This window comes from Nomascus leucogenys, chromosome 5, assembly GCF_006542625.1.
Source record: "Nomascus leucogenys isolate Asia chromosome 5, Asia_NLE_v1, whole genome shotgun sequence".
Classification (NCBI taxonomy): Eukaryota; Metazoa; Chordata; class Mammalia; order Primates; family Hylobatidae; genus Nomascus; species Nomascus leucogenys.
The window spans coordinates 128,141,664-128,162,241 of NC_044385.1; the positions used below are offsets into that span (position 1 = coordinate 128,141,664).

At 36.1% G+C, this 20,578-nt stretch overlaps 1 protein-coding gene across 4 annotated transcripts in view; it reads right to left on the reverse strand.

Annotated features, from left to right (window-relative positions):
- Positions 1-20,578, reverse strand: part of FGF14 (fibroblast growth factor 14) — a 686,118-nt gene that overhangs the window by 161,326 nt on the left and 504,214 nt on the right. The gene's annotated exons all lie outside the window — the stretch shown is intronic.

Consider the following 20,578-nt stretch of genomic DNA (forward strand, 5'->3'; position numbering starts at 1 on the left):
TTAACCAGACAGGAAAAACATTTAAACCAGATGTTATGTACAGAAAAGAAAGAAAAAAATACCCCTGGAAATCAGTGTGAAAATTTCATGAAGGATACTGTAGCATTTGCTCTTGAATTCAGTTGCAACCAGTTATATGCATCTCTGAAACCCAAAGTTTCTGCTTATTTTATCACCAGGAAGTGATGCCTCTTCACCATTTTTATTTATTAAGGCTTAAAATTTTAGAAAGGCAGTTCATAACATCACCCTTAATGAATCTTAAAGACACATCTATCTCTAGAATTCTACAACACAGCCATAGAAATACATCATTTTACATTGGAAAACAGGAGGAGAAATCCTTTCTATGTTTTGTCTAAGCATGTTTTAAAATGCCAAGATATTTAACTTGCTCCTTTAGGAGGCATATATTGTGAATCTACTTTGTTCCAAGTGTTTTGTTAGGAGTTGAGAGGAATTTACAGCCAAAGCAGATTGCTGTCAATTGTCCACATCATCATTAAACCAACAGCATGATGTGAGTCCTAAAACAATGAGGCTGTATAAACAGAAAGGTGATATCCAGTGCTAATGATAACAATAGTAAGAATAATAGCTATCATTTCCTGAGCATACACTTTGGGCCAGAAACGACCCTAAGTGCTCTTTTTAAAAATACTAACTTATTTAATATGCATAGCGACTTTTTGAGCTAGGTAGCATTATTATCCTCACTTTAAAGATAAGAAAATGAGGCCAAGTATGGTGGCTCACACCTGTAATCCCAGCACTTTGGGAGGCAGAGGCTGGCGGACCACCTGAGGTCAGGAGTTCAACACCAGCTTGGCCTACATGGTGAAACTCCATCTCTACTAAAAATACAAAAATTAGCCGGGTGTGGTGACTTGTGCCTGTAGTCCCAGCTACTCTGGAGGCTGAAGCAGGAGAATCAATTGAACCTGGGAGGCGGAGGTTGCAGTGAGCCCAGATCACGCCCCTGCACTCCAGCCTGGGCAACAGAGTGAGACTCTATCTCAGAAAAAAAAAAAAAAAAAAAAACCAGATAAGAAAATGGAGGCAGAGACTCACTATGCGATGTGTGCAAGAGCAACACAAAAAGGAAATGATGGTGTGAATGTGAAAGTCTCTGTGGTCTGGCCTCTCATGATGCCCAGGTACCACTCAGCTCTGCTCCAGGTGGGCATCCCAGTGTTCTCAGACCACCCCTGATACAAACACACAATGAAGGGGCACTGACAGATGAGAGGAGAGTGACAGACACGGTGGGCCTGGGGAAAACCGTGTAAGAAAATGTTTAATCTGAAGATGATGAAATGTCATTTTCAACAGTTTTTGGGGCTGTCACAAAAACAGGGAATGGAATTATTTAAGTTTTGCCTCAGAAGACAGAATTAGGACAAATAAGTAGAGTGACGCCAAGATGGAACATAAATAAGGGCAGTGGTTGCTGTCCCTTTGGTCACTGCTAGATTCCAGGTGCCTAGAACAGAGCCTGTCATATAGTAGGTGCTCAATGAATACATCATTAATATATGAATAAATAAATCAAAAAGGACAACGAAATGTCCAATACTCCTAGCTATCCTGTGAAAGAATCAACTCTCCCACAAAGTAATGTGTTCCCTGTCGCTGAAAGTGTTCAAGAAGTTGGATGGTCATTTGCTACAGGAATTGGGAAGGGAATTGCTGCTTTGAAAAAAAATCTTGAGAAAAAAGCATACTTTATTTAAAAAGTGGAAATGTATTATCATTTGAAAAGCACTAGTTAAGGATCCTTGTCTTCCTACCTCGTCCCGACCGTGCACACACACACAGACACATACACACACACACACACACACACACACAGAGTAAAGTACAGCAAACGCTGCCCCTTTCTTCTTCTTAGGGGCTGGACTATGAATAATTAGTAAGTGAGGAAGGGTGGACATGAGTGAAGGAATGGAGAGGAGAAAATGAAAGTTTCCTATAAAATTGTTAAAAGAAAAGAGATAGACCTTGCTTATTAGAGCAAAAGTTTAAAAACATGGAAACCTATCTCAGTCAAAAGTTTGAGAATGTTTTGATACTTCATAAAGCAAACTGTGAGATGTGGAGCTGCAGGCAGTCCAGGGCTATTTTAGAGTAGTTTGAGCTGGAAGAACACTTGCACTAGATCATGGATTCAACTTTCTTTTCATATTTTTTGTGTATCAGTTGTTTTCTTTCAATTCTAATTTGCCTCTATTTCACAAATATAGTTACATAGTCATAGTGTGCTAATTTAACAAGCAATCCCACTGTGTGGACATGTTTTCAGGGTGGAGGGTGGGAGGGAGGAAGAGAAAGAGGCGAGGTGATTCAGAAACAGATCTTCTTTCCGCTTTCCCCCAACTCTCCCAAATGTACATTCAAGTCCTTCACTTAAATTGGATTTATGGTTTGTAGCTTTGGCATCAGAGCCATACTTTAAATTTCTAAAAAAAGAAAATGCTGGGAAAGGCACTACTTAGCACACATTTTGGCACACTCCTTTCGAATGGCATAGGTAGCCACTGAATTCCTTATCCCTAGGGCTTCTATATTTTTACATTCATGCTTCTTGCTCAGTACCTGAAGTTTCCCTTTACCCAAAATCCTTTGTGTGTGTGTGTGTAACTGATCTGGCACAGGCCTCTGAAAAAAAAAAAAAATCTGCAGGATCCTGGAGGACCATAGGCCAGAGAAACCTGGAGCTGCAAAGAAGGACAAGATCTGGTAGGTTTGCAGCTAGCCCTCAATGAACCAGGTTTCAAATGAATGCCAGGAGGAAACTGAAAAGCAAAACTCTAAAATACCACACTCAGGAACACCGCCTAACTATCACATTCCCAAGCCTGTTTTTGGTTTCCTTTAATTTTATAGTACAGTTGTGCAGGGGATGGAAAACCTCACATTTTAAACCAGTTTTAGAATTTCAGGTTAATGCTTCAGAACACGTTTGTGAAAACCAAATAAAAACTCCTCCTTTAATTTCAGCTCTATGAAAAGACTGTTAAGATCCAAATCTACTAGGAAGTTTAAGGTATTTTCTTCCTTAAAACATTTACAGCTTTATGTGGCCATCAGGTTGGATTATATGGAAAAGAGCTCAGCATCGAAAAACACTTTATAGTAATTTATATGATGTTACTGGCCAAGGAAGATGATCATCCTTTAGAAGTAACTATAAAAATGCTTGCTATGAAGAACAACCTAGAGGCATCACCCTGCCTGACTTCGAAATATACTACAATGCCATAGTAACTAACACTGCATGATACTGGCATAAAAACAGACACATAGACCAATGGAACAGAATAGAGAGCCCGGAAATGAGTCCACACATTTTTGTTCACAAACTCATTTTTGAAAAAGGCACCAAGAACACACTTGGGGAAAAGGACACTTTCTTTAATAAACAGTGCTAGGAAGACTGGATATCCATATGCAAAACCATAGATCCTTATCTCTCACTATATTAAAAAATCAACTGAAAATGTATTAAAGATTTAAATGTAAGACGTAAGACTTGAAACTTTAAAACTACCAGAAGAAATCATTAAAGAATTTCTCAGGACATTGGTCTGAGCAAGAATTTTGGGGTTAAGATCTCAAAAGTGTAAGCAAGAAAAGCAAATACAGATAAATGGGATTATATCAAGCTGACAAACTTCTGCACAACAGAGGAAGCCACCAACAGAATGGAGACACAATCTACAGAATGAGAAAATAGTTGCCAACTGTCTAACAAGGGATTAATAACCAGAATATATAAGAAACTCGAACAACTCGACCACAACAACAAAACAACAAACCCAATTTAAAAATGGGCAAAGATCTGAATAGACATTCTTAAAAGAAGACATACAAATAGCCAACAGTTATATTTTCAAAATGTTCAACATCACTAATCACCAGAAAAATGCAAATCAAAGCCACAATGAGATACTATCTCACCCCAGTTGACATGGGTATAATCAAAATGAAGAAAATAACATATGCCGGGGAGGATGCAGAGAAAGGGGAACCCTCATATACTTTTTGGTGGGAAAGTAAATTAGTACAGCCACTATGGAAAACAGTATAGAGGTTTCTCAAAAAATAAAAAATGGAACTATCATATGATCCAGCAATCCCACTGCTGGGTATATGAAAAAAAAATCTGTACTCTGTTTGTTGTATCACTCGTCACAATTGCCAGAATATGGGGGTCAATGTCCATCAATGGATGAATGGATAAAGAAAACGTGGCATGTAAATATATTTCATATATATGTGTATATATATATATACACACACACATACACACATGCACATATATAATGGAATTTATATAATATACAATGAAATATCATTAAGCCATACAAATGAGTGAAATTCTTTCATTTGCAGCAAAATGAATGGAACTGGAGGACTTTATGTTAAGTGAAATAAGGCCCAGAAAGATATCTCATGTTCTTGTGGGAGCTAAAATAGTTGATCTCACGGAGATAGCAGAATGGTGGTTTGCAGGGGCTGGGAAGGAGTAGGGGTAAATAATGAAGAAAGGTTTTTTAATGGGCACAAAAATACAGTTAAATAGAAGGAATAAGGTCTAGTATTTGATAGCACATTAGGGTGACTATAGTTAGCAATAATTTATTGTACATTTCAAAATAGCAGGAAGATTTGGAATGTTCCCCACACAAAGAAATGATAAATGTTTGAGGCAATGGACATCCTAGTTACCCTGATTTGATCATTACACATCGTAGTTATGTATCTAAATATCACATGCCCCAGAAATATGCACAATCATTATGTATCAAAAAATTAACAATAAAAATGCTTGCTATAGATGAAAATTGTAGCATCTGGTCATTTTAATCCTGGTGGTTAGTGGAAAGCTTTGGAGAGAAAGTGAGATGAAATTGAGTCAGAGATGGCCAAGATGTGGATGACAGAATGAAGTACCTTTTTCAGGTAAGGAGATGTCCTCCTGGGAGAAAGTCCAAAGTATTTTCTGAAGACAGATGGGTTTGGACGCTTTGGGGATAACAGTAGGTGAGGCTGATGGCAGTCTGCAGGCAGCTCTGGGCACGCATGAAACTCAAGCTAAAAGTTTGCACACTGAACATTAGAGAAATAGTAAACATATTTTCTCAGCTTTTTCTCAAGAAGTGACCCATCGGAGTCACATTTCAGAGAACACTGGGAACTGCTGGTAGGGGTAACCTATTCTTCACACAACAGATGCTTGGTAAGATAAATGTTAAAATTTTAACCTGAAAAAGTACTGGACTTTATTTCTAAATTTCTAATTCTGAAATTTTAAGGTTTTCTGTGGAGAAGGACAGCATTTTCTGTGTGCATATACATACACATAAATATATACATGAATTTGTGTGTGTGTGTGTGTGTGTGTGTGTGTGTAAAATTTAAAGTTTGTGCTCAAGAATTGGGAGGCTTTTAAAAAATTATGTGACTTTAGGTAATTCAATATGATTCCTATTGACATTTGCACAGGGGGCTAATTTAAATAATTTTTAATCAAGCTTACTCTGTTGCCTTATGATGGGAGGATATATAACAAGATCATTAATAGACAATAGCAAAGCTTTAAATCCCTGTCAACATTTTTCTGAAATGTGTTCATGCAGTTAAATAAATGAGCATCTTCCTGATCAACTCAAAGGCAGATAACTGTAAAGGACCACGTGTCTTCAAGATTACCTTCTGATATAGAGCACAACAAAACACTTCTTCAAAGATATAGTTCTTACTTGTGTCTAACGGTGTGAAAGCATCAAAGGGAGTATTATTAAATGAACTGTGTCCCCCTAAAACTCATATGTTGAAGTCTTAACCAGAATGAACTACATTTGCAGACAGGGCCCTTAAAAACGTAATTAAGTTAAAATGACGTCATTAGGTTGGGCCTTAGTCCAATAGGTCTGGTATCCTTATAGAAGAGGAGATTAGGACCTCAGACAACTACAGGTAAAAGACCACATGTAGACCCAGGGTGAAGACAGCATCTACAAGCCAAGGGGAGAGGCCTCAGGAGAAATCAAGCATGCCAGTGCCTCGATCTTGACCTTGCAGCTTTCAGAACTGTGAGAAACACATTTCTGTTATTGAAGCCACCCAGTCTGTGATACTTTGTTAAGGTAGCCCCAGCAGACTAATAGAGGAATTGCCATTAAAAAAAAAATAAAGTTCAACTGCCACGTTCACCGATTTAGAGACAAAACCGGCTTCACTTCAGAGGACTATGTAGCTAATGATGAGAAAAATCTGAGTTGTAACACCCGGCTCCCAGGATAGTTTATGCCTTTTCTCATTCACTGAAGAAAGAATTTGATATTCACTCTCTGTCTCAACACTTAAGTACTATGATACATTTTCTAGATTTTTAAGTTTAATGGAATTAAAAGATATTTTATGCCCCTAATTTTACTCATGTGAAATATAAATAAATAAAAAAAAAACCAGACATATTTATAAACCCACGTCTGAAGAAATCCATCCATCTCCACATTGGGAAATAGACTGCAAACCACTCGTCAAAGCAAAACATCAAGCTGATGTTTTGTCAGATAAAAGAAAGAGCAAGGGAAATTTACCATGTGCTTTTTAACTCAGAAACTTCTAACATACATTATTTCCATCTTTAACCTACCCCATGTAATACATGAAGAAAATCTGGATCCGAGAATGAGCATCATCTGCTTAGTATTGTCTGGTTAATGAGAGAGAGAGAGTTGATTCCAACCTCTACATGTTTCAGGCTCTGAGGGTGCTTTGCAGTGCTACTTAGCCTACACTCATGCATTTTTATCATATTCATCTTTATTCAAATGATTTCCTATGCCTCTACACCTGTCAAAACACTGCCCTATATCAACGTTTAGCTTAAATATCCCCGTTTATGAAATAGTCTCTAATCTCTCCTGTCAAGAACCAGTCTTTGTGTTCCCTAATTATGATATTGTACCAAACCATCTTTGCTGAGTTCTAAAATTCAATTCATTTAAACAATACAAAACCAAAACCAAACCAAAACAAAACAAAACAAAAGGCATAGCTCTTTTAGACTAAAAAGTGTAATAGTTAAGTTCTGATATAATTTTTAACTTACACGAGGGCTTCAATACTAGATAGGAACAACTGCTTTTCTGCATATTTCAGAGCCTTGCTGAGAAGGTTTGGTTGCTTTTGTGTCATGACTTTCTTTATTTCTTAAGCAGTCCACACCTGTAGCACACCTCTAAATTTGATATGTGAAAAGCATTTCCTGTCTTACCTGAAAAAAAAACATTGTTCTTGGAAAACGGACTAACGCTGACTGCCCAGGAGTGTGCCAGGGAGAACCATTTGCGGACCTCTGTTCCTCTAAATCCCTCCAGGAAAATGAAATCTATAGCTCCTAAAGTCATCCCAGAAAGGCAGAACTTTAAATAAAAATCCTCAGATCTCGGCAAGAACAGCAGAAAATAGGTTACAACAATATGAGGTGTATCCACAATGCTCTACTCTCACACAACCTCCATGTGGGAACAAAATGTTTCCCAGTCAGAGAGCAGAATTTACGCTTCTATACGTTCATAGAAGCAGACAGGTCAAGGGGTCCTGTAGCTGGGCATTTCCTTGGCGATACCACACACAGCAAGATGTCCAGGCCAAGAGCCACATGTACTTCTACCTGCCTTGCTCAGACATCTGCAGCACTGACTCTGGATAAGACAAGATTGGGGGTGGAAGAGGAAAGAACTTGAAGTAGGGGCAAAGGTGGAGCCAGTTACCCTCTCACCAGCTCCCTGAATTGGACAAGGTGCATCACCTTTCAGGAGGCTTTTATTTCTTATTGATAAGAAGACAAGGGGAATAACGTCTACCCCATCAGGGTAGGATCACCAAGATCCAGTGGATGGTGGTTTCAGAACTGTTATCTGGCCTTTAGTACAGGCTAAGCTGAGGTTAAAATTTTTTCTTCTTTTGCTATTTATTTTCACTGTACCTTTTACAGGAAATTAAGTTTGAATTCATAATTCGCATCTTCTGTGAAACTGGCAACTATAATACAGACAGGCGAGTATTTTGTGTGAGGAGACTCACTACCCTCTGCTTTGTACCTCTTCTTCTACAAGAGCCCCTGCAGTCCGGTTACCTTGCTCCAAATGATGCCTGGGCCCTCACATCGCATTGGCCTCCCCTCTCTCCAGTTGTGAGGAACATAACCCAATTCCAGATGTGCCCTCTGGAGATGGGCCCTTTGCTCTCAGCATTCAGATAGTGCCATCCCAGAATACTTTATAGCCGCCACCTTGCAAAAAGCAACCTAATGCCTAGTAATAATACAAGAATGCATCCTTCTCTTTCTGGTCCTCATAGTCTGCTCTGTATCTTCCCATATGCAGTCACCATGCTGGTTGTAATAACAACAGTAATAATGACAGCCATCATTTAGCCATTATTCACTGTGTCAAACACACTACTAAGAATTTTATAATCATTAATTGACATCATCCTTCAAAAACCATGCAAATCTATTATTAACGCACTAATTTTATTTATGTAAATACACAAATCTATATATTTCTATATATACACATACATACATAAATATATATACACACACATATATATATAAATATACATATAAAATTAGAAACTTAACCCAATCAGAAATTTGACAATGTTCACACAGTTAGAAAGTTGTAAATCAAGGTTTTTGATCCAAGCTGCTGAATGTAGTAGTAAATAATCACACAGTCTTAATTTATTCCACCAATCACAGAGAGGACTTCTGATACATGCTTCAGATGGAGAATATCAGAAACAGAGAAAGAAGTTGAGAGGTGAGAGCTCTATAAATAAATACAGAGAATGAGAGTGTGCATGTTAGAGGTAAGAAGATGTGACATAACAAAAAACAGGAAAAGCTATCCAGTTACTTGGCAGACTTACAGGAGAATTGATAAGATTACCAATAGCTAATTTTTAAGATGTACATAGCAAGGAAAATAAAATAATAGGGAACTGAACACAACACAATCCAAAGATGCAAAAGAAGCATCTTTTCAATTTTTTTGATTATTTAAAAATGTGTCCCTTATCTAAACTCTAAATTTTCCCCTAAGGAAAAGTGCCTTATATTACCTAAAAAATTTTTGAGATGAAGATTTCCATGTAGGTTCCCACTGTACATTCTTTGAAAAGTGTTTTAGAAACAAACAAACAAAAATAGGCCTCATCCTTATTGTTTACCATTTAGCCACATATATTATTTGGGCATCAGAAAGGCCTAGTAAAAGCTAATTAAGATCAAGACATTCTTAACTTGATAATTCTTTTAACAGCAGAGAGGAAATCCCTGGGCCTTGTAATTACATGGGCCATTGAACATGTGAAGTAAAAGGAATTAAGCTTGTATGACTCACTACCATGTCCCCAAAATACCCCAAACCCAGTGTTATATGGCTAAAGGGAAAATGAATTTGCAGAAAACAAGGAGTTAGTTTGTCCCATATTCATCCTAAAATCTCCAGGAACAAAATCTAACATATGACAGTAGGCTGGCCTCCCCATAGTGTGCTGGGAAAACAGTGGGGCTCGGTTGCCAATTAGCTATGTGGTTTAATGTAAGTCATAGCCTCTTGAATTTCTCTGAAAGGTGGACATAACATTATCTGGCTAAATAACAGCACAGGATGCTGTATGAATCTCAAACGTTATTTTAGATAAGCAAGTAGCATCGCCATGGAATGAGGATGGAAAAGATGGCCAAGTGTCCAAATCTTGGGAGGTATGTTAATTATATAAAAAATGAATTGCATCCTAAGAATATTTGAGGTCAATAGATTAAAGCAGGCAGTGGCAAGATCATATGTAGACAGGTGAAGTATCACTCTGGTCACTGGATGTTGGGTGTGATGCATGCAGTTAAGATGCCATACCCATGACCCTGCAATAGTTGCCAGATCCTTTCTCAGAGGCTGGACAGTGACAAGGACTTAATTGTGAGAGTAATGTGGGAGGCAGGATGGCAGGATTTTAATAGAGGCTTGCTCTCTGCGTGGGCTGTCTGCTATTGAAAGCCAGTCTCTGCACCTTTTCAAATGGCTAGTTCCTCTTCACCCTGTCATCATCACCTCTCTGTCCGTGATTGCCTCTGGCAGGTTTTTCCTGCTCCCGCACCTTGAGCTGCATGAAGTCAGCCTGGGTGGTACCATCACAATATTCTGCAGGCAAGTGCTGTTATGGCATTAACCATGATGTACTGTGATTATATGTCCATGTGATTGCTTTGCTGTGGTGGAGAGAACAACGGCTCCCTGAAAGCACCTACGTTCTTATACTTGAAGTGTGTGACTGTGTTACATGACATGGCAAAAGGGCCTTTGCATACAAGATTAAGTTAGGGACTATGGCATAGTGAGATTATCCTGGATTATTTGGGTGTGTCCAGTGTAATAACAGGGTCCTTAAAAGGATAGTGGAAGGGAGAGGTGACTATTAAGTAATTATCAGAAAAATGCAATATTGTTGACCTTGAAGTTCAAGGAAAGTGCCACGTGCCAAGGAATGTAGATGGCCTCTAGAAATGGAAGAAGGCAAAGAAATAAATTCTTTTCTGGAGCTTCCAAAAAGTATCAGAGCCCTACTGACAAGTCAATTTTAGCCTGGCGAGATCCACGTCAGAATTTTAGCCTACAGAACTATAAGATAATCAGTTTATGTTCTTTCAAGCCATCAAGTTTGCAATGACTTCTTGTTACAGCAGTGAGAAACCAGTACACCTGACAAGATTCTTAGCATCTCATGGGGAGGGTCTGTGTTTTCTTTGACTCCCAGAGGCATCATAAGGCAGGTCCTCTGTGTTAGTGAAAGTGCTTTCACTGAACGCAACAGCCCAATCCAATCTTTTCTGGCTTTTTTTCCCCCACACTTTTTATCTTGCAGAGATATGGAAAGATATTTAAGGAAGAGTGACAATAATGCCAGGCTTCTTTTGCATTTGGAATAGCCCTTTAGAGTTTTAAAGGTGATTTCATATACCTTAACTCATTTGAGATTTAACAACTCCTGCTAAGATTGGATTTTATCTACATTATGATTAAAATAACTTACAAATATACAAATATGGAAGAGAAGATAGAAAAATGAAAACAGTTAAGTGAAAGAAAAGGTAAAGCTTTAAATTCACCTTTGTGTGATTATTGTCATGATAGTTTGTTTAGCTTGCTGGTGCTTCTAATTGAAGAAACACCACCTGTATGAGCCATAGACATAAAATATTAGTGGATTAGTGGTAGATAGCATCTCAGGAATTATCTATTAGTCCAATGAACTCCCCCAATCAGGGGAACTGACTGAGACTTACCCTTGTCCTAAGTACAAAGAAGCAGTCTCAGAAACACAAAGTCCTGCCCCACACCCAGCACTACAGCTGCGAAGTTGACAAAGAAATTTCCGCTCCCATTTTAACCTACTATTTCTGCCAAGAGGCTCTTTATAGCATGTTATATTGCTTAACATATACCCACTGACAGATTTCATTGGTAATTAATGTAGAGTGAGCATCAGATGTGAAACTGAGCTTCTCTAGCTTCCTATCATGGTTTGGGACATATAATAAGATTTTCCTTTACTGTCAGATTAAAGAAAAAAACAACGAAGGAAGGTGAGGAGAAATCTACTTAATAGCAATGGTGTCAGTAATTGAAACTGACAAATATATTGTTGCTCTTTATTAGTCACCTTCAGCTTTGCCTTTCCAGCACAATTTGCATTTGCATTGAGAAGCATAGCATGGAAAAAGAAAAAAGTATTAATTCTACCGTAACCTTAGACAACAAAACAAAATAGATGAAAACGCTTTTTGCCCTCATTTAAGAATAACATAAAGAATATTAGTTCATCCAATATGGAGACATGTTTCAAATCATTAAATCTGGAACTCTTAAATTATTTGCTGAATATATCCTCAGTAATTCAACTTCTGAGATTCTGTTAATATTAATATCCATCTCTGGACTTCCTTAAATAAAGGTCTAAGTGTACATCCTTTTCTTGTCATGTTAATGTGGGTATATGCTTCAGAGATCTTACCTAAGTCATTAAATTCCTAATGACTGTTTGGGAAAGATCATTTTACAAAGTATATTAAGTAACATTTTTAAAGAAACATTGGATTTTCAACAGTTTCTGAAGTCTGATAATGTAGTTTTCTTACAAATGCCCTTAGTCCTTTATAAGTACAAAGTAAGGATGTCAATTTCAGTATATAAATCCAGGCAAAGCATAAAGAAATACTTTATGTATTTCATCTCCATTCCTCCAGTTACTTCCTACTTCTGTTCATTCATTCAAAGTTAATTTTGCACAATAAAAATACTTGTTCTTATTCTAGACATGAATGTAACATGTTGTCTCACACTAAGTAAAGAATCACTCAAAATTTTAAGACCTTTAAAAACCAAGTGAAAGATGATTACTCTCATAAGAAGGGTCACTGAAGTGCAAACATACCTGCCCAAGAAAAGTAACTTTAAAAAGTTAAAATGTAAGAAAAGAATATATCAATTTGCAATGAATTAACTTTCTATACTTTGCATTCAAAGTTAAAAAGGGAACATCTGTTGTTTGCTATTTAGAAGACAAAAATCAAAGGAGAGGTTTGTGAGAGTTATATGGAGTGCCTAGACATATTCTATAACAAAAATGCTCCAGTGATTCTCAAGTATTTTTTTTACGTAAGTACTTTCAATGGTAGAGGAAAGTAAATGGTCATGTTTCCTGGTGAGCCTGAGGGATGGAGTCTCAAAGCATCTGGTAATCAGGAATTTCCTTGGAATCTTGTATTCTACTCAAATATCCTAACAATTATAATCTACTAAATATCTGGTTTGATATCAAGTATTTTAAATTACTTAACCATAATTAAAATTGATACTGCACAAAGATATACCTATGGGTTCTCATAGCTATGTACTGCTTGGTTCTCCAAGGGTATTCATATCCATTTGCAAAGTTTGCTAGCCAGCAGAAACCTCCCTTCCCTTTCTTTTCACTATTAAGGTGGGGCAATAGCAGTCCCTGAATATTTTTCTCATTTTGTGTTCATATCATCAAGTCAGTATCAACTAAATAGCTTGCCTTTTTCTTGCCCCAAATCAACGCTTCCCATACCACCAAGGACAAAGTTTCAGATGATGGCACTCACACTAAGATGCTGTGGCTTTTGCATTGCATTTGCCTGAACTCCACAGCTCCCTTTTCTATGCTCCCCACTCTGTACATTTCACCTCTCATCTACCATCACTCCCTAGCTATTACATCACTCCTCAGCAAGCCTATGGGTCACATCCGCAGACTCTGTGTTCTAATATTCAGATTTTCTCATAGTGTGACTCCAACTCCACAATGGAGAAAAACATAATGAGAGGCAGCAAAAGGCTCCAAAAAGAAAATAGTAATGCTTTTAACAGCGGGGAATCTGAGTGGAAAGGAAATCCCTTCTTTCCTGTCACTTAGGGATTAAGGAAGAGATGAAAAATATAATAGATCCTTTCTTACAGCCTCAGATAAGCTATTTTTTGGAGGGCATATGTGTACCTACATGCACGCAGGCAGACATGTATATCTGTGTGTGTGCTTTATCTACAATGATGCAATGATGCAATGCTGCATCAACAGTAACCAATAAAACCAATTAGGAGAGTTATTTCTCATCAGGCTCTGACAATGACCCACCATGAGACCATAATAGGGGATTTCACAGTTTTGGGCCTTATCTATGTTTTGGGATAACTTTATCTATAAGGTAAGATGACTGAACTGATAATCATTGAAATTGCTTCTAGGCAAGACATAGGAAAATATACTAGGGACAAATAAGGATAAGAAAGATGGAAGTAAATAACGAATAACTTTTATCTTTTTCTCCCAATTCACATTTCCAAACTGATTTACATCAATATTCCTGGAAATGAAATTAGAAACATGGTATGCTAGGATATATATTATTATGTGTACAGGAGAAGAAAAGCGTTCTGATCGACAGACATGTGGAAAGATTTACCTAGGTCCTGGGTTTGCCCCGCTCATCATATGTGCCTAGAGTGTGACAATTCACAAACACTCTCACATGCATTATCTCATTCAGGTTTTACTTGTGAGTTAAGCAGAATAGATAGAATTATAGACTTAGTTGAGAAATAAGGATATTAAAATTAGAGCAGCCGAGTCACTTATTCGAAAGCACACAGGCCTAATGTGGAAGAGCTCTGTAAATAGAGGTCTATTGGGGTTGTGGCCAAAGCTGGCAGCAGCATCACAATGAACCACAGGCTTCAGAGAAGAATACTCAGATTTCTTGTCAGGGCTACTCCAGTCTTTGCAGGGTGCTTATGAGTAAGAATACACCTGTTGCCCAGAGTTATAGCAGCCTGGAGTAAGAGATATGCTGTTTCCAACCTCTCTTATGAACTTTAAGAGCTAAGTCATAATTAGATCCCACACAAATCTTTATAAGGGACTTTTTCAGGTAAGCTCATAGGTTTTTAACATTCTGGAAGGTGGTTTGATAATCTACAACTTTGTTGCTGCCAGGAAATAAACTTGGAAAGTGAAAGAATAACCCAATTTTTACAACAAAAATACTAGTAGTATTAGTAGCATAGGTTGAGCGTTCCTAATTCAAAAATCTGAAATAAAAAAATGCTCCAAAATCTGAAAATTCTTCAACACTGACATGATGTTCAACGGTTATGCTCAAAGGAAATGTTCATTGAAGCATTTAGGATTTTTGTTTTTAATTTATTTTATTTTTTATTTTTTGGAGACAGAGTCTTACTCTCTTGCCTAGGCTGGAGTGCAGTGGTGCAATCTCGGCTTACTGCAAACTCTGCCTCCCAGGTTCAAGCGATCCTTCCATCTCAGCCTCCTTAGTAGCTGGGACCAGGGGTGTGCACCACCACGTCCAGCTAATTTTTGTATTTTTAGTAGAGACGAGTTTTCATCATGTTGGCCAGGCTGGTCTTGAACTCCTGACCTCAAGTGATCCACCTGACTCAGCCTCCCAAAGTATTGGGATTACAGGCATGAGCCATGGCACCTTGAGATTTCTATTTTTAGATGAGGGATCTTCAAAAGGGATCTTCAAACAGTAAGAATAGTGCAAATATTCCAAAACTTCTTAAAAATCTGAAATCTGAAACACTTTTGGTCCTAAGCATTTCACATAAGAGATACTCAACCTGTATAAAGGCATGAAACATACAACACACACACACACACACACACACACACACACACACACACCCAGAAACGAGTATTGACAAAAATACCCATCTCTGTCCCAGATTTTATTAAAACTTAGAGTGGAATATGGATTTAGTCAGTGGGTAATGTTCTGAAAGATCAAATCAAATAAAAAGCTAGTCAATATTTTTCTGCCAAAAAATTCAAAGAATTTACATACAAATTTGGTGCTGAAGACTTGGTCATGAGCTTTATATGACAAAAACATCCTCTCTATTTTTGTCGAGATATTTGATAGTCTTTCTATATTTAAGAAGTAGGGACTCAAAATGGAAATAATATTTCCTAATAGCCAGTTTCTCTAAAAGTTATGATTTAAAATTTTCACTTCTAGTTATAACCAACTATTAAGCATAAGACCAACACTCCTACCAAAGGTGAAAGCTAGATATTTTTAAAAAGAAGAAAAGAAAAGAAAGAAAATTGGTTGACGGCACTGGAGAGCTTCCAAGGCAACCAGGACTTAAGGGGCCAACATTTTGGAAGAAGGGAAAACATATGGAGATGAGCACTGTGTTGTACATTACTCTTTCTCTCAAGAATTTGCTGCTTCAAAAGTGGAGGAAGGCAAAAAGCTGAGAATCATAGCAAAGCTTTTGGCAATCCACAATGCTAAGGAGACAAAAATTGGAGTTTAGGGCTTGCCAATAAAGAGTAGCCTTGGTAAACATCCAGGTTTTCAGTTGGAGCCCCTATAAACTATACGTTAGCCAAAAATCAAACTAGAAATAGACAAGCTAGCACACACATACATGTGAAAGCCAATTTCAAATCTATTTCATACTACAGTAAACTGGAATCTTCTGCCCCAACTGTAATAAAAATTCCTCTTCAAAGAAGATAAAATCATAGCTTCTATAGTTTTCTCTCTAAAATGTCCAACACTCAATTAAAAACTACTAAAATTGCCAGATACCAAAAGGAACAATTAAAAAAATACATATAGGAGTAACAGACACAGATTTTCAAATAACTATAATTAATATGTTTAAGAAAATCAAGTAAATGACGGAGATATAACCAAAGAACCAAATTAATCAAATGGAAGTTTTAAAATTGGAAAAAATATAATACTGGAAAGGAAAATTCAATGGATGAGTTCAATAGCAAGAGAAGAATAAATAATTTTAACATTTTTAAATTGAAAATAGCCACCCTAAAGCAAAGAACATAAAAAATGTATACAATCTAAAAAAGCAAGTAAAAACACGTGGGACATTATGATAAAGACTAGTATAAATGTAATTCAAGTCTAAAATGACAAAAGTGAGAGAAGTAATGTAATACTGAAGGAATATTTGGAGATATTAAAAAAAATCATGAAGGTGACATGTAAACCTTACATCCTAGATTCAGAATATGCTGCAAACCTCATGCAAGATAAATGCAAATAAACTTCTATGTTGATAAGATTATTGACATAAAAGATGAAAAACAATCTTAAAAGTAGCCAGGGGATAAAAGAGCACATACATGTATTAACTTGAAATGAGTAACAATAAGATTATAGCTGAATTTCCAAGAAGATAGAGGACAAAGGAACGACACTTCCAGTCTAGAATTCTAAGCCCAGTAAAAATATTATTCCACCAAAAGAAAGGCAAAATAAAGAAATTTTCACACAAACAAAATTGACAGAATTCATAACAAATAGACTAAAATGAATGAATGAATATTTGGACAGAAGTTAAAAAAAAACACCTCCCAAGTGTTAACACAAAAATGCAGGAAGGGATAAAGAGCAATGGAAAGGGTAAATAACTAAATAAATATTGAATATATTATTAAGAAATAAAAATAACTTCTGATAAGCTTTACGTATACGTAAAAACAAAAGCAGGGTAGGCGATAAGGGACAAAAAAATAGTGAGATTAAGTGAAAAAGAATACTAAGATCCCAATATTTTCATGAAAGGTGGTAAGTATTCAAATTTATATTAGAATATATTGTCAATATTAAATGTGGTAATATCTAGAGTAATTGCTATAGTATATTGTAATATATTTATAAGCCACAAGTCACAACGGTGAAAAATGGAATAGTGAAAAAAATTCTTGATAAAAAGAATACAAGAAAACAAAATAAAATGGACACAGAAGAGATTGGACAAATAGAAAACAAATATTAAGATGGTAGATTTAAACTCAATTATATCAGTAATTTATTTAAATGTAAATAGACTGAATAATTCACTTAAAGTCAGAGATTATGAGAGTGAGTTTAAAATAAAAACTAAACCAAAACAAAATAAACCTGTGCTTACAAGATGTTCATCTTAAATATATATAAAAACACGGAAAAGTTGAAAGCATTAAAAACAATCACCATGCAAATACTAAACCAAAGAAAGCTGGTGTTATTGAGCTATAGCGAATAAAAAGTAAATCTGAAAGTGAAAAGCAATATATTATGATATAAGGATATATCTACCAGTAAGATATAATAATGTTATACTAGCCTATAAAGAATGAAGGCAAAAACTGACAGGTCTGGAGGAAATAGAGAAAAATTCACAATCATAATGGGAGATTTTTAATGCAATTTGCTTCAGTAACTGATAAAAATGAAGAAAGTAAATGAAAAAATAAAAATTTGAACTATAAAATCAATAAACTTAATGTAATTGTCATACAGAGAATATTGCACCTGTCTACAAAGTAAAATAAATATTTTGTTTTCAATTTGCTATTTTATTTGTTCTCTCATTATGGTAGATTTAATCTAGAAATTTAGTAATTTATTGTTATAAAAAGATAACCAGACAATTGCTAAATATTTTGAAATTAAACAAGCACTTCTAAATAATCCTAAGTGAAAGAAATCACAGAATAAGAAAATATTTTACTAAGTGAAAATTAAAATATAACAGAGCGCTACATTTTAGTGTAGCTAAAGCCATGATTACAGGTAAATTTACCATTTTCCGTGAATGCTTAAATTCTTCAATGGCTTAAAATCAACAAGCTTACAATTTATACTTGCACAAAGTTAAAAGAACAGCAAATTTAACCTAAAGGAATTAAAAACAAATGATAAAATTAAGAAGGAATTTTAATACAAAAAAATTACAATAGGAAAAATCAGCTAAGCCAAAAGTCACTTCTTTAAAAAAGACTAAATAAAATTTAATACACCCAAACAAAACTGCATGAGATAAAAGAGAAAAGGTACAAGTCGTCAATCTCAAAGAAAGGGGGACATCACTACAGATTTTATGAACTACTAGCAGAGATAACATGAATGAACCTGCAAATGCAATATTAGGTAAAAGAAGCCAGACACAATAAAGTACATGCTGCATAACGTCATTGATATATCGTTTTTTCAAGTAGGCAAGACTAATATATTGTGTTAGAAGTCAAGAGAGTGGCTGCTTTTAGGTTTCATTGATTGGAAAAGCACATGAGGAGCGTTTCATGGGGGCCGGGTAGTGCTCTATTCTTGATCTGTATGGTCTTCACACAAGTGTATTTCTTCACTCTGTAAAAATTCATTAAGTTGTGTGCGATTTGTGGACTTCTTTTAATGTGCATGTTATACCTCAATAATACTTATTTTGAAAGTGAAATAGCATTTTGAATGTAAAAACTGCTATAACATTTATGAAATAGAATTAAATGACCTCCATATCATCTTCAATATATAGGTTATTTAATAAATCTACCCAAGTGCTCTACTCTAGGAATTTTGTGTATCTTCAACTTTAGTCTTGCTTGAGAAATACTGAAAGGATTTTCTAATCAAAATAAAAGAAATGCCTTTTAGAGAAGAAATAAAAGCTAGGAATGGACAGAAAGAAGATTATAATTTTTCCCACAGGCTGGGAAGTATATTTATTCTGTTAGGTTGTCTCCTGGATTTTATGGTGTTTCAAATTTTATGAAACAAGAAAATAAAAAGTCTTTCTGAAAAAAAAAATATGGTGGAATTCCTATTATTAAAATAGCAACATTTGTGAGAAAGGGATGGGAGAAGATGAACTAAAGCCATAATTCTTGATGTCTCCTTCCCACTTCCCAAGTAGTAACTTCCAAATCTGATTTCTTGCAACTAGGCCCTCTGTCCATTTTTCTTATTTGTTATCAAAGAGATCCCAAGTGAAGAGGGAGTCATATCAAAATGGGGCATTCAGACGGGACGCAGTGGCTCACGCCTGCAATCCCAGTACTTTGGGAGGCCGAGGTGGGTGGGTCACCTGAGGTCAGGAGTTCAAGACCAGCCTGGACAACATGGTGAAACTCCGTCTGTACTAAAAATACAAAAATTAGCTAGAGGTTATGGTGTGCACCTGTAACCCCAGCTGCACAGAAGGCTGAGGTGGGAGAATCACTTGAACCCCAGAAGTGGAGGTTGCAGTGAGCTGAGATCGCACCACTGCACTCCAGCCTGGAGGACAGAGCAAGACTCTGTCTCAAAAAACAAGCAAATAAACAACCCAAAAAACCCAACTAATCAAACAAACAGAAACGCGAGGAGTTTGTGCAGAAGAAATCGAAAAGTACTACTACTACCATAGATTATATGACCCAGGAAAAATTACTTAATATCTGTCAGTTTCCATTCTTTCATTTGAAAAATAAAGAGAATATTGTCTACTTTAAAGGAGTTTTTAAGCTTTACTGAGACATAATTAACATACAAAAATGCAATTCATTTTGATGAGTTCGGACATATTCATATACTTGTGATACCATCACAACATCAAAGTTTTTGTGAAGTTCAATGCAGATAATGATGAAGTTTGATGAGCTAAGATATTGGTTGCTTTATTTTTACTTGAAACCATAGGAATATCTCAGTTTTATCAATTTAGCAACATTCTTAGATTATTCAAAACAAAAAATGCTTAAAGAGGACCATATACTTAGAGCCACTCTGAGATGAGAATATACACAAGAGTAGGCAAGATCCCCCATCCCAAGAATTCTGGCACCTATCTTTTAGAGGTTTATCGCTCCCTTTTTTATTATATTATTATTTTATATCCTTATGCTCTGTCTTTTTTTTAAGCTTCTTGGCTTTTCTTGTATCTATCTAAGGTTCTTTACAGCGTCCAGATGTATTTAAACGAAAGAGACTCATACATTTCTTAACAAAAAATCCAACAGACAAATACCCAATATTTGTGTGTGTTATATAGTTTCTTAATTGGAACTTTAAATACCATGTCAATATATGCAGTTTACGGCCCACCCCATTTTTCCTCATGAAACAAGATGCTTGCAGCCAATACTGATGCAGCCAATATTGATAACAAGCCACTATTAA